Source organism: Miniopterus schreibersii (genome assembly GCF_964146895.1).
Source record: "Miniopterus schreibersii genome assembly, chromosome: 12".
NCBI lineage: Eukaryota > Metazoa > Chordata > Mammalia > Chiroptera > Miniopteridae > Miniopterus > Miniopterus schreibersii.
In genome coordinates, this window is record NC_138112.1 from 61,384,677 (window position 1) to 61,400,656 (window position 15,980).

The window sequence follows — 15,980 nt, forward strand, 5'->3', positions numbered from 1 at the left end:
AAATATTTCATTTAGAAAGATCAATTGGGGGTGTGTGTGTGGAAAGGAGACTCTTTCTTGCACTTTCTAATAGACTGAAATGATAATAGGATTCCCATCATCTGTCTTGTCTAAGTATTTAAGACATAACAAAATTAAGGTTATATTTTGAAAAATCAGGAACTAGAGATTTTTCAGACACTTAGAATATTTCTAAACATAAATGCAAACGTGTGTGATAATAAAAAATGGACTATTGTGATAAATTTGAACCATTGGTCACTGCTTTATAAGCAGGCCAGTGGATTAAAGTTAATTAAGATTTGGGCAGTAACAGAGAAGCATAAACTCTGGGATATATTCACATGCTAGGAAAACATTGCTTTGTAGGATCATAATGGAAATATAAACAATTTGTTTAATTAGGCAAGAACCTGTCCTTTGTTTTTCAGTTTTTGTTTTTGTAACAAAAACTGGTAACATAAAAAAAGAAAAGACAGACTAACTTTTTAAGCATATTAGAGTATTAGCAACTAATTCAGTTTTTGGCAGTAATTCTATTAATGCATTTTACTTGCATGAACAGTATAAATTACATATATGAAAAATCAGATGTTTTAAATCAAATAAACTAAAAATGCAATTAAAATGCCTAAACAAACATTTAGAGGTGCTTTGAAGTATTTTATGAAGTTAAAAGGATGGAAGAAGTAGTTATAGAAATTATACCTAGAATCTGTTTTAAGATATACAAAAATTTGTACATTCTAGCTTTGTTACCAATACCACATTTGGGAAAAGAAATAGGTAACAATGTTTGTCTTTAATTAACATATATTCTCAAGGGTAAACAAGATTTCTCCTAATTTTAAATATATTAATAAAGGTACATATGAATACTTTAAAAAACCATAGTAGAGAGGTTTCGGTTTTTAAGAAATACATGTAAAAATTATGTGGTTAATAGCATCTAAAAACTTTGGTAGAAAAATACTAAAATTTTTTGTATGAATTTAAAGAATTCATTTCTAAAATAAATTTGTTTTCTCCTTAATAAAACTCTCATATTAATATTAAGCATATAAGTTAAAACTTACTTAAACTAATTAGGATACACTAAACTTCTAAGTTATTTAAAAAATGAATTATGCTAATCTGAAAAAATATATAGAAGTATTTCTAATGTAATCTTTAAATAAAGCCCTTTAATATGTCAGTTTTTAAATCTTATATTTTGAAGGATAAAGTAAAAGAAAATATGACTAACCTCCTAATGGAAAATGTAATCTCATAGCACTGAGAAGAGAGTTGTAAGCATGCAATAAATATACAAGGAGATCAGTTTCACTTCTGCCTTGTTTTTAAGCCTTTCTTATGTATCATATATTTTAACATCAGGAGAATTATATACAAAATATGCATTTAATTCTTACAGTCTTATTAAAAATAGAGGGGTTAGAAAAAAAAATAGAGGGGGAAAATGCAACTTTGCCTAGCTAATTTCTAACTGAAGTGTTAGTGAAAATTAGAAAAATACAGAAACTAAAATAGCGTAATTAACTAAAATTCAAAAATCTATGTGTATACACATTTTTTATGTCTTGGAATATAGCATTTATCTTAATTGCTAATGAAACTATATGCTGTAACATGAGTGAAAAGATAAGTAATGGAGAAGTATTTTCTCATTGTAGGTTACTAGATAAAAAAATTTACTAATAAGCTAAATATAACATTAAGGGACAGGTTTAAAATAAAATTTTGCTGAGGATGTATATTTCCAGCCAGGCTTTGGGTTTTGTGTGTGTGTTAGGATTTCTGAGTTTTGTGATTTGAAATTCATGGTACAGTTTGAGTGCCCTTTCAAGTGGCAAAATGTTTCTGTGGAAAAAAATCAGACATTGTGTACACTTTGTTTTATATTTGGGTATGAGAAAAACAGAAGATAGGTTGGGAGAATTCTAGTTGTTATTTTAGTGCATTCGTCAAATCCCAAACAATTGTTTTGTCCGTCAGTCAGTTACAAGTCTAAGCAGGTTGCATTTGTATAAGCACATCTTAGATATTTCACTTACATTGATGATCCGGTGATCTCTAAATGTCACTGTCATCTTTACTGAAATTATGGGCAAGGTATTTAAAAGAAATGCATTTTAACACTTATTTTTAATTAAAACGAGAAAGACTTCGAAGGGGTTCTTTCGTGAGTAAAATTTGTAATTGTGCAGTTTTCTGAAAGAATGAACTCTTAGTTTTACTTTCAAATTATGTGAAAAGGTTTCTTTACTTGTTGTTTGCCGATATTGTAAAGGCAGAAGGAATAAATTGGCAGTTTATGTTATTTCTGCCCATCTTTCTATCAATAGAGAGGGAGAAAGGGAAAGCAGCATATGTTGCCCAATAGGGTTTTCCCTTTAAAAAACACACAAAACTTGAAACTGAAAAGATATGTTGCCCATAACTCATTTTTCTTATTAAGACTTATTTGGAGTCGCTTGAATGTTCTTAATCAATATATTTGAGGCAATTGTCTGATGAAATGGAGAGATGTAGAGCACTGTGGTCAGATACAGGATAGTCTTTCTCTCCTGTTGATGCCCAGAAACTTAGGACAGAGATTTTAAATTAATAAGGTTGAGTACCAAAACCTGTGGGCTCTAATAATTTAGAAACAGGCGAGAAAATGATAAAGGCGAAAGGGAAGACTGCTTGAAGTTAAATGTACACTTTAAATGGTGCACTTTGGCACCGGGAGGAGGGCTCCCTAGATAACAGGTGGTACTCTGCCGGCGGTGATTTTCTGGGGAGCTGCGGCCGTTTGCGTGACGAAGGAGGGCGGCCCGGTCGCGGAACTGACCGCCCGGCGGAGGCCGCCGGGTTAGCCTCGGACCGTGCGGGGAAAGTCGGGGCAACAGCGGGGCGCCGGGCGGGAGCCGGGCGGGCGGCCCGCTCCGGCCCCGCCGGGGTTAACCGCGGCGCCTCCCGGTGCACTCTGGGAGTTGTAGGCCGAGGGCATTGTGGGAGGTGTCGTAAAAGTTCGCGTTCCTGTTGTGATGGCCGCCGCCTAGGCAAGAGTTGAGGGTTTCTGTGGTTCCGGACGGTTTGGGGGGCTCTCTGTGCCGTCAGAAGGCCGCCAACGGCCCCCAGGTGGCCGAGGGCCTTTAAATTGTGTGCCGGGGACGTGGGCGAGCGGCCTGACGGGTTAATGGCGGGGTCCGCCGTCGTTAGATCGGCGCGGAGGCCTCTGGCGGCCGCGGGCTCGAAGAGGGGCCCTGTCCTGACGGACCCCGGCTCTCTGACCCTCTGCCTTCGAAAGATCTGGGTGGCCAGCGCCTAAGGGCCTTGGGGAGGGCTTTATTGTGTTGTCGTTTGTGTCCCGCACCCTCCCTCTTTTCTTAACAGCGGGCGGCTCTGTCTCTGGAGTCGTTGACGTTCCCGACACGATTTGGGGTTAGGCGGGCTCGTTTTCTAGGGTCTGGTGGGATTTATGCAAGAGCTGGGGATGTTGGAAGGTGTGGGCAGTAATATTCTGGTGTCTTCTGCCCGGTTTTAGGCTTAAGAGGTTGCACGAGTTGTGAGCGGGTCCGTGGAAGTGTGGTTCGCGCCCCCTGCACGTGGTGAACCTTGCCCTTGTTTGCCAGTGCCGACAGGCGTGGCCAGGTAGTTGTGAAATGTTTTTCTGTTGACTTGGATGCGTTCTTAAAGCTTTGGAGCCTCCAGAATACTGTTTTGTAGTTGTTTGTAGAAAGGTATTGTGCGCAAAAATGAACTTAAAACAAATGTCAGCATCACAGGTACCTTTAGTTCTAGGGAGCAAGCCCCTTGGGCTTCTCTGGTGCTGTGGAGTTGTTTGGGTACTTTTATGGGAATCATACTTGCTTTTAGCTCTGTCACCTTAGTCTTAGCTCACAGGGGTGCTCTGCATGTTGGGACACTTTGAGCTTCTTTGCTATCGGGTACTCTGTCACCATGAGGCAAAGTGGGGCACTGTACGGACAGGTAACTGCATGTATGAGAATCTCAAGATAACACCAGATTGCCAAGCAGGTCAGTACTTACCTTATCTTACCTGCCTGTGCAAACTTGGACTTCACTATTTCTGCCACCATGTACCTCTATATAAATTCTGCCTTATTTCCACAGTCTGGTTGTTTACGGTGTAACTTGAGGCCTAACTGGTCATGAAAACCCTTTTCTCAAACAATGCTACTTTAAATTGTCGCCCCCCCCCCCAGGTAAAACTGGTGTCTAGAAAGTTTTTTCACTTATTTGGTGAAGTAGGGGATTTGAAAAAAGGTACAAGAGTGATTTTGGAAATCAGCTGTCAATTTTTAACTTGAGGCCAAGCCACATGACAGAATTGATTAAAGAGAGAGTGAAAAAAAATAGTTTCGTTTTTTTTCTTGGCATTTTAAAGCATAGAAAACCTATTTCCATGTCATTGTGTTGGCCCTCTTTCTTATATCATTAAAAAGCCTTTTGATGTTTTGTGATGAATTGTGTTTTCATAATTCCCTTCTTGTCTGGGTTTGCTTAGTACTTGTGTACTTGAGAATATAGCAATGGTAGAGAAAGGAGCAAAAGCTGGATGGGTTTTTATTTGTGTTTCTGCTGAATGTTATTTTGGATATAGATTGATAGACTAATATTATTGGCATGCTAGTCAGGTCTCAGGAAAGTATTTCCTTCCCTCTGACCTGACCTCAGTGTATATTAGAATATTAACTAACTCGTCAATTGAAAAAGTATTGGGAAACTTCTCTCTAAAAGATCTATAGTGTCCATATTTGTTACTGTGTGGTGATGTAAAATATTGGTGAGTTGGTTTTGTATTTTAGGAAACTGGATGGCTAGAACTTGTAGATTTGTAGAATCATTCAGAATCATTTAAAACCAACCACAACCACGGTTTGCTTCAAAAGATGCATAAATTTGTAATTGCCAAGTTACTTCTGACTTTATTAGAAGGTGCTTTGAGAGTAGATGAGTACTAAGTTGGTAAGTTTAGAGATAAACTTATCTCTGTGTTTTCAAAGAACACTTCTGGGCATTTATGAATAAACACATCCCTCCAGGAGATGGTGAGGTTTTATATCCAAGAGTTCTAACATTTAATCTTTTAGGCCTTTATTTTGTACTCTGCTTTCCGCTTCTGTCACTTCAGTTCTGTTGTTGGTGTGAAATGCTTTTTGTAATATATAACATCAACTGTAGTTTCAGAAAAATATGGTAGATCCGCTACCTTTTAGAGAAGATTACTCCTAAGGTTGTGTATATATATTTGATAGTTATTCCAAAAGCTTTTTGAAACTTAGGCTTTGCATGGTTTTGATGAAACTCCTTTCGATGAGACACCACCAAAGGGTATCTTTCTTCACCTAGGTGTTATAAATGAAACACCTTTGGCTCTGGTGTTCATTCAAAAAAGAAACACAAATTTACTTCCAAATAATAGAATTTGGAAGATAATGAAAGATTAAAGTTTTGATTTTAGATGGTAGCCAAAATTTGGAAATACTAGGGAGGAGGGGTTGAGTAGGAATGTCTGCATGAGGCCTTTACTCAACTCTTTTCTAATTTTGATTCCCTATACATAACTGTTCACATTGCTGAAAGTAAGCATTTCTTATTAATGCATTTCTGCGTCTGAGCATTCGTAAGTGTAGCACTGCATATACAAGACAACAAATCACCCATTCAGAATTTGGCCCTTATTTTTAATTTACATTCTTTGAAGAGGAAGACTTGTTGGTTGTACTTTGTGTGCTTGTTTGTGTTTTGTTTTTTTAAGTTTGATACACTTATTTTTAGATTGCAATATTCTTACACGTCAAGTGTATCTCCACCCTCTCACCTTTATCTTCTTGGAAGTTAAGAAGGTTTCTGAGAGAAAGAAAAAAAGTATTTAGATTTTTTTCTATGCCTGTCAGTGATGAATTTTATTTTCTGATTCTTCCTACATATATATGCAGGACAGAATACATTATCTCTGCTGTGCTAGGCCCTATTTTTTTAACTCAGAGTATTAATCATATAATTTTTTGGGCAAGAGACAGTAAACCAACAGTTACTCCAAAATACTGTGTCTAGATTTAAAAATATTAATTTCCATTGGAAAGAAAAAAAGATCATATGCATATATCCTGTCACTTAAAGAATTCTATCTATATCTTAAAGCTTCAAAAGATCTTAAGAGATCATTTTGCTTTGTCTTCTGCCTTTCTTATTTTTCTTTTTGTTCAACTTTCTCGGTGTGCTTTTGGGGTTCTAGAACTTAAATGACGTTTTTGTATATTTTGGAATTTTTCCCCAAATTATTTGCTCCCACTTTTAAAAACCATTTTCATCTAAAATATTCTTAATAAGGACATTATTTTAATAAGACATTCTTGTCATTACATTTTTATAATTAAAATTATATAAACATTATATTTCTATATTCTGGGGGGAAATGAGGTAGTGACTTCTTTAAACCTCAGCACAATGTGCCACAATTTGGCCGGCAAAAAAATCCAGGACATAGGGCTTTAGACTCCTCTTCTGTTAACAGTCTTTAGTTAATGAAGATGCATGATTTGTCATTTTTAGACAAGTTTTACCTGAAGACAGTATTACTTCTTGCCTGACATTCTCATGAAATACATATTTGTGAAAGTTTTAAGGCAATATAAGAAAAAATCGTTGAATTTACATAAAAGCAGCAGTTCTGTGCATTTACTAATCTAAAAAAAACTATCTGTACACCGCTTTTACAGGTTTTTTTTAAAAATTCTGAAATAAATACATGTTTCTGGATTTTAAATTGTTTTTAAAGAAGTTTCTTTGAGGGTGCAGAAACCATATTGTCAATGAAGTATTAAAAGAATGGCCAACTTGTTTCTTTTTATTTTAGTATTAACCAAAGGTATAGAATATGCAGTTTATAACGGGGCAAAAAAGCCCATTGCATTAGAGAGTTAAAAATGAAGACAGCAAGTGTTGAGGGCTTGGGGCACCAAGGAACCAGACATGTAAGGAAAGAAGCTATTTTGGAAATGGATCCTCCAGCCCCAACTGCCCTTGCTGTTGCTATGTAAATCAGATAAACTACCCACTGGAGCCCTTCTCAATTTTTGACCCATAAAATTATAAGCAAAATAAAATGGTTTGTTTTAAGCTTCTGAAGTTTGGGATGCTATGTTATGCAGTAATAGATAACTGGAAAAAATACTGAGAAAATCGTTTCATAATTTATAATAGGTGGCAGTGTAAGATAATATATTTTCGTGTCTAAATCTGACAAGAAACTAGTTTCTATATTACAACAAGGAATACCTATGTCATCAAACAAAAAAAAGAGCCCCAGTAGGAAAATGCACCAAGGTTATGAGCAGCCTAACAACATAGAAAGATATACTCAAACTCATTAGTAATCAGAGAGATTCAGGTTAAAGCCACAATAAAATATCTCTTTGTACCAAGTAGACTAACAAAAATAAGAATATGGATAATGTCAAGTGTTGATGAAAATGGGGTGGGAGTAGGAACCTTCATTCACTATTGCTGAATGTGTAAAATTTTGGAGCCATTCTGCAGAGCAGTCTGGCAGAATTTAGTTAAATGAATATAGATATTAAATTGTTTCTCTGTGTTTGTCCTCAAGAAGTCTTACACAGGTCTCTAAGGGAGCAAATAGGAGGATATTGATCACATTGTTTTGGTGGCAGAAGCTTAGAGCCAACCTAGGGTTCTTAATCACCAGCGGGGATGGGGGAGTGGTAAAATATGATGGAGGCATACATATAGTACTATATATTAGAAGCAAAGGACTACATATATCCACCACATATGCATATATTTTTAAAACCCAGTGTTTAGTGAGAATAATAATGAAATCTATAATAATAGCATTTGTATAAATTTAAAGCACATGGACACAAATGTCTTGCAAGGAAATTTCAAAAACATCAAACACACTGAAACAGTCTCCTAAGGATAAGAAAAAAGTTGCCCTCAGAGGAAGAAGGGGAGAGCGTAGAAGTGGGGAATGAGATAAAATAAAAATTAAAAGGCCCATGATGATGGTGTGCTGTAAACCAAGGCGTATGATCAAACTTTCTGTGCCTGAGGTCCAACACCCAACTCTACTCCCTTGACCCAAGAAGAGAAAAGTATAATTCTTCAGTAATCAAAGAAAGTAAATTGAAAGACTAGAGCTATTTTTAAAATCTGCCACACTTGGGATAAAGTGTTTAAATAAGATCAGTACTTACAAAAGTGTCAAACAGACATTCTCGTATTTTTTTGGATATGTAAATTGATGTGACCTTTAAAAAAGGACAGTATTTACCAAGAGCCTTAAAAATGCTAATGTTCTAGCAACAATTATAAATTGAAATCAAGAAAACAAAACCACTAAAGTAGTACCAATATGGCATTAAAACATAATAGAGCAATGGAATAAAGAGCCCAGGAGTAAATCCTCACTTATATCGTCAATCTATGACAAAGGAGGCAAGGATATATAATGCAGTAAAGATCATCTCTTCAATAAGTGATGCTGGGAAAAATGGACAGATACATGCAAAAAAGTGATATTGGACCACTTTCTTACACAATATGTAAAAACAAACTCAGTGGATTAAATAGTCAAATGTAAGACCTGGAACCATAAAACTCTTGGAAGAAAACATAGGCAGTGGCAGGATCTGGGCCAAGAATCTAGTACATCCAGACGTTCAGTGAAAGTGGGGAGGTTAAAGGCCTTCTTATAAGAACTGAGGCTCAAGGAGATCCCCAGAGAGATGTGAGGTAGGTGGAAGCTACACTCACCTCCCAGAGCCAAACTGGAATTGCAGTTAAATTAAAGCAATCAGCCTGAAAAAACAACTGAAGGACAGCTCGAAGAGAGTGTTATAACCAAGGATTTACAGAAGAAGCCACACACAGACTGGTAAGGGGTGGAAACACCAAGAGGGCTGGCCCCTGCACCCATGTGTGGCGGCCAAGAAGCCAGAGGGATATCTTGGCTGCAGAAGTGCCCCCTGAGGAGCATGGGGGTCTCAACCCCACACTGGAATCTCTAACCCAGAATACCAGGGCTGGGAAGAGGAGCCTGCATAGCACCTGACAGTGAAAATTAGTGGAGACTGTCCACCTGGAAGAGACGGGGGTCTGCTAGAAATTCAGGTGCTCTCTTAAAGGACCAATGCACAGGATCTTGCTCTCAGACACTCATCCAGGGCTCCCATAGAGGGAAGGCAACTTGGGGCATATGGGAATCATAAAGAATATGTGGGTGGCGCGGCCCGAAGGAGAGTTCTGGAGGATCAGGCCTGACCTAAGTCCCTATCCTACAGCGCCCTGAGGTGTCATCTTCCCAGGGTTGAGCACTTCTGTTCTTATACCACCAGCCTGGGGAGTGCACTAATCCGGACCTTCAACTACTGGCAATACCACCCTGCCAAGCTAGAGTCCTGCAGAGAGATCTCTTGGCTGCATCCAACAGGGACCTTTGATGCACTCTTTTTCTGGAGAAGCTCTAGGCAGGCATTGAGCTGTATGGGTTTGGAACAGGGGCCAGTCTTGCACCCTCCATTGGCACCTCCCCTCAATAGGAGACTGTTTTAATCTGTTCTCCCAAGTCCCAGTGGCCCCAGCCTGCTGAGCTTAGTTTTGCGGGGTAAGGCAATGCTGTTCAGAGATGGGACTTTTGGAGTGTGTCTCCCTTGAAGACTCTTGTCTGGGACTCAAACACACGCTGGGTTGTGTGGCGGCAGAGCTGGGGGGAGGTGAGTTGCTTGTCCCACTCCTACAGGCTCACCCAACACCATCCTCAACGGAAGATTCTTTCGATCTGTCCTTCCAAGTCCTGGTGGACCCACCCTGCTGAATGTGGGGATGGCTGGTTGTATCCAACTTCAACCTTTGGTGCACTCCTCCAGAGGGACCTAGGGTTGTAGATTCTGGCAGAGACTCAGTGGCATGGCTCTGGAGTAGGGGTCACTTTTCCCCCATTGAGTGTGTGGCCATGCTGCGAGGAAACTGTCTTCCTGACCCTGGTCACTCACCCTACCAAGCTTGCACTTTGTGGAAGGGTCTGTGGGTTGCAGCCAGTCTGGGCCTACTCTATAGTCTTCCTTCCAAAGGCTCTGGAGTAAGACCAGGGCAACCTCACAGGGTGTTGGATTAGCCGACAGAGAAGGATCTCAGGGAGCTTTGGACCTTTTATTGATCTGCCCCCACCTCAGAGCTGGAGGAAGCCAATCCTTCTACACAGCTTGGTCCCTCCCCTACACACTCAGGCCCAGTAAACAAAAACACAGTGGAAAATATGGTGGCTTCAGACAGGTAGTCTAAGACCTGTTGGGAGCCAGTGACGTGTCTGGACATGGTCCACATAGCCTGAGGGCCTGGAGTCAAGGACTCAACCCTCCCCACAAGTTCCTGTGAGGAGCCGAGATAAAGATAATTACCAAGGTCTGGGCTCATGCAGGAGGCAGGATGTTTACTCTGAACGAGTGTTTATGCAGCTTTGAAGGAACTAGTTTGTATCACCCTCACCACATTATCACTTGTTTGTTACTTACTATATAATAAAGGCATTGAAGCCATTTGGCGCTGCACCTCATTGGAGGGCAGCCCTCCTGATCCCATAACTTCGTCTCTTTCATTCCCACCGCTAGAACTCAGGTTTGTTCGTCTTTCAGGCTGGTCCCTGACAAGTGGCACCTGAACAGGGACCTGAGTACTCGAGACACAACTTAAGGTAAGGTGAGGAACTCCTCTCTATGTGAGTGGCACGCTCCAGAAAAGGAATTGAGGTAAGAGGAGCATTTTTGTTTTATAGTCAGGAGTAAAATAAGATGGGGCAATCTACTTCAACACAGAGGTATTCTCTTCATACTATACTTACTCTCTCTTTATTTACTCTTACTTTTATACTTACTTTCTCTATTTACTCTTAATTTTATACTTAATCTCTCTCTATTTACCCTTAATTTTTAAAATTCGGATGCAGAAGGTTTCTCAGCAGCTGAGCGGCATTGGAGACCCCCCAGTAGAAAATATGCTGAGGATTTGTGGAGACTCTACTAACAACAGAGCATGGTTGAGTTCAACCTAATGTATGGAAGTTAGTAGCAAACACAGACATTGTCATAGTGAGACATAAAGTTGAGAATCATCCAAATGGGAACTACTCTGTTAAAGGAGGTTTAGCCTGTGTTCCTCCTCCTTATGTGTTACTGTTAGATAAGGTTTTGATTAAGAAGTTAGCTGATTATTATACTATTGTATAAATTGTAACCTTACAAATTGTGTATCTAGTGCTAATGCAAACCTAGATTTGTTGGTATTGAACCAACCTGTGTTTGTAATGCTTCCGGTTAAGATGCAAGGACGTTGTTGTACTAATGAAGGACTTGAAGTATTGCAAGAATTAAATGAACTATTGGAGAAACCTAAAAGATTCTTGGGACTGTTGATAGCCGGTATTGCTGCTTTAGTTTCTATTATTGCTACAGCTATTGTTGCTGGAGTTGCTCTTACTCAAGAAATACATACAGCAAATTTTGTTAATGGGTTAGCAAAGAATGTATCTGATGCTTTGGGAGCTCAAGAAAGAATTGATAAGAAATTAGAGGATAAGTTGAATGCCTTAGAAGAAGCTGTGTTACTTATAGGAGATCAAATTCAAAGTGTGAAGGTTAGAATGTCGCTGCAATGTCAGGCCCAGTTTCAATGGATTTGTGTTACTAAGAAACCATATAATCACTCTGAATGGGGGTGGGATAGGGTTAAAAACCATCTTACGGGGATATGGAGTCAAGATAATGTATCTATTGATGTTGCCCACTTACATGCTGATATAAGTGCTATCGAATCTGCTCCTCCTCTAGATACCTCACCTGCAGACTTAGCAAAAGGACTGTTTGACAAGTTTTCTAATATTATCTCCACATAGTTTATCTTCATTATTCTATTCTGGTATTATGTTGTTGGCTGTAGTGTTAATATTCCTATGTTTATTCCCAGTCTGTGTCTGAGCAGGAATGCAGAGCATCTCAGAGCTGCAGACAGTAGTCCACTGGCTCAAACTAAAAAGTAAAGAAGGGGGAGATATTGGGAGCTGGTGACGTATCTGGACATGGTCCACATAGCCTGAGGGCCTGGAGTCAAGGACTCAGCCCTCCCCACAAGTTCCTGTGAGGAGCCGAGATAAAGATAATTACCAACGTCTGGGTTCATGCAGGATGTTTACTCTGAAAGAGTGTTTATGCAACCTTGAAGGAACTAGTTTGCATCACCCTCACCGCATTATCACTTGTTACTTACTACATAATAAAGGCATTTAAGCCGTTTGGTGCTGCTCCTCATTAGAGGGCAGTCCTCCTGATCCCATAACTTTGTTTGTCTCTTTCATTCCCACCGCTCGAACTCAGGTTTGGGCTTCAGACCACACCAGAGCTCAACCCAACTTGCTACACAAGTGGCACACAAAAGGGGGTATTCTGGCAGGCACAGACCCTGCTGGGAACAACTCCACCTTGGGGGGCAGCCCCTGGTGATTGAGGTCTATCCTTATAGTCAGCCAGCCAGAGGGTAAACCCCACTCATAAATGGGCCAACAGCACTGAAGACTCAACTGACAGGAGGGGGCACAGAACCCACATGAGAAACATTGCTGGAGCACTTAACTCAAGTGATCTGGAAGACTGCACCACTGGGCCCCACAAGACAGCTACATCATAAAGCCGTCATAACAAGTTTGGGAGTCATAGGAAACCTACCTGACAACACAGAGACAAACACGAAAGGGCAGACAAAATGGGAAGACCAAGAAAAATACACCAGATGAAAGAACAAGAGAAATGCCCAGAAAAAGAATTAAATGAAGTGGAAGCAACCAAAATACCAGATACAGAGTTTAAAACAATGGTTATAAGGATGCTCAGGATCTTAGGGGAAATGCTAATTAAAGTCATATTGAGATACAACATACCCACTAAATAAAAAAGGCTGACACTTCCAAGTGGTGGTGACGATATGGAGCAAAATGATATAGCCTCTTTGGAAAACTGTCAATTATAAACATTTACCATGTAATCCATAATGCCACTCAGTATTATTTACTCAAGGGAAATAAAAGCATACATCCATACAAAGACTCGTATGTGAATGTTTCATAGCTGCTTTGTTCATAATAGTGAAAGATTGGAAGCAATCCAAATGCTCATCAACTGAAGAAGGGATAATCAGATGGAGTGCTAAGCAATAAGCAGAGACAGCCTACCAGTACTCACACCAGGGACAAATTAAAGAAGCCAGACACAAAAACCACATACTGTATGATTCCATTCATATGCATTTCTAGAACAGGCAAAACTATAGTGATAGTAAGCAAAATCAGTGGTTATAATGGGGAAGGATCAGGGAGTGGACTGACTATAAAGAAGCATAGGAGGGAGATCCAAGATGGCGTTGGACTGAATAGAAGCTGCACTGACACTCTCCCAGGACCAATCTGGATTACAACTAAAACATAGAAAAACCATCCTGAAAACCAACTGAAGACTAGCTAGAGAGCACCCTCATAACCAAGGCGGAAAAGTGGAGTGTGGAGAGCGGCTGACCTGGCCAGACCTCAGGCAGGAGCAAGGCTGTGCCCTGAAGACCCTGAGGGACTTTGTCCAGGGCAGAGGCAAAGCCTTGCCTGGATACAGGTTCCCCTGTCCATTGTGTAGGCTGACACGCTGGCTTGAGCAGAGCTATGCATGTGTAACATATCCTGCCAGAGGCTAGGATATGTAATCAGCTGAACAGCGTTCGGGTGCCAGCTTCCTGTACAGTAAGTTCAGAGCCTAACAAAGAAAATTCCCAAGATGTTGTTCTAGGCACAGCAGAACAATATGTTCTGAGAAATCTTGCTAAGGGATTGTTTTTGACCCTTCCAGCTACCCACAGATTCCTTGAAGAATTGTTAACTTGATGTATATAATAAAGACGCTGAGCTTGCTTGGGGTCACTGTCTTTCCATCTGAGAGCAGTGTCCCACCTGGCCCAGCTTAAACTGTCCTATGTCTCTGTGTATTTTCTTAATCTCCTGTCACTCCCTCTCAGGATCCCCCACTTCCCCATGCAGGTCTCGGCAGTGGAGACCACATAGAGACTGGTAGGAAGTGCTGACACAAGAGGGCTGCTGGGCTCCCACAGGCAGTAGCTGAAGGTTTGGAGGGTTATCTCAGCTGTGGGGGGTTTCCACTGAGGACTCTGGGGCCTAAACCCCAGGCTGGACTTCCCAGCCAAAAGCACCAGAACCAAGAAAGGTGCCCACATAACATCTGGCTGTGAAAAGCAGCTGGGTTTCTGTCTGCCAGGGAGAGGCAGCTGGAACTGCAGGAACCCTCTTTAAGAGCCAACACACAAAGTTTTGTGTGCAGCCATTCACGTTGTGCTCTGGCAGAGGGGGGCACAGAGTGGACTGGAGCTGTGTGGGGAGAGTCTGGGGTTGTGGGCTCTGGAGAGTGAGATCAGTGGACACCTATTTGGATTCCTGTGCAGAGTAATTCCCCCACACTGTGGAAGACATCTTTCTCAGGCAGAGAAACCACATGTTTAGGATGCAAAACAAGTCTCTACAAGTTCAAGAAGATTGAAATCATATCAAGCATCTTCTCAGACCACAGTGGCATGAAATTAGAAATCACAACAAAAACACTAAAACACATGGAGGCTAAATAGCATGTTTTTAAACAATGAATGGGTTACCAAAGAGATAAAGAAAGAAATCAAAAACTTCCTGGAAACAAAAGAAAATGAACACACAACAACTCCAAATCTATGGGACACCATGAAAGCAGTCCTGAGAGGGAAGTACATAACACTACAAACCTACCTCAAAAAAACAAGAAAAACTTCTAATAGACTCTCTAACCCTACAACTTAAAGACTTAGAAAGAGAACAACAAGAAAAGCCCGGAGTAAGTAGAAGGAAGGAAATAATAAAGATTAGAGCAGAAATAAATGACATAGAGACTGAAAAAACAATATAAAAAATCAATGAAACCAAGAGATGGTTCTTTGAAAAGATAAACAAGATTGATGAACCTTTAGCTAGGCTCACTAAGAAATCAAGAGAGAGGACCCAAATAAAATCAGAAACGAAAGAGGTGAAATAACAACTGACCCAACAGAAATACAAGGGATTGTAAGAAAATACTGTGAGCAACCATATGTCAATGAGCTGGACAACATGGGTGAAATGGACAAATTCCTAGAAGCATACAGTCTTCCACAGCTGAATCAGGAAGAATCAGAAAACCTTAATAGGTTGATAGCAACTAATGTAATTGAAGCAGTAATCAAAAAACTCCCAGCAAACAAAAGTCCAGGACAGATGGATTTATAGGCAAGTTTTACAAAATATTCAAAGAAGAATTAACACCTATTCTACTCAAACTATTCCAGAAAATTCAAGAGGAGTGAAAACTCCCAAACTCTTTTTATGAGGCCAGCATCATCCTAATCCCAAAACCAGATAAAGACACTACAAAGAAAAAGAATTATAGGCCAATATCCCTGATGAACATAGATGCTAAAATCCTCAACAAAATACTGGCACACTGGATCCAGCAATATGATAAAAAGATCATACACCACGACCAAGTGGGATTTATTCCGGGGATGCAAGGCTGGTATAACACCCGCAAATCAATAAATGTGATATATCACATAAACAAAATGAAGGACAAAAATCATATGACCATATCAATAGATGCAGGAAAAGTATTTGACAAAATCCAACACACATTTTTTATAAAAATGCTCAGCAAAGTGGGAATAGAGGGTTCATCCCCCAACATAATAAAGTCCATATATAACAAGCCCACATCCAGCATCATACTTAATGGCCAAAACTAAAACCATTTCCCCTAAGAACAGGAACAAGACAGGGGTGTCCACTTTCACCACTCCTATTCAACAGAGTACTGGAAGTCCTTGCCACAGCCATCAGACAGGAA

General features: G+C 40.0%; 1 long non-coding RNA gene across 1 annotated transcript in view; it reads left to right on the forward strand.

The window, feature by feature from the left end:
* The window catches only part of LOC308565440, a 67,312-nt gene extending 54,953 nt beyond the window's left edge, over positions 1-12,359 (forward strand). Inside the window, exon 8 of the long non-coding RNA XR_014000040.1 lies at positions 10,668-12,359. This is a non-coding gene — a long non-coding RNA (uncharacterized lncRNA). The remainder of the gene's footprint in view (positions 1-10,667) is intronic.
* The last annotated feature ends 3,621 nt before the right edge of the window (positions 12,360-15,980 follow it).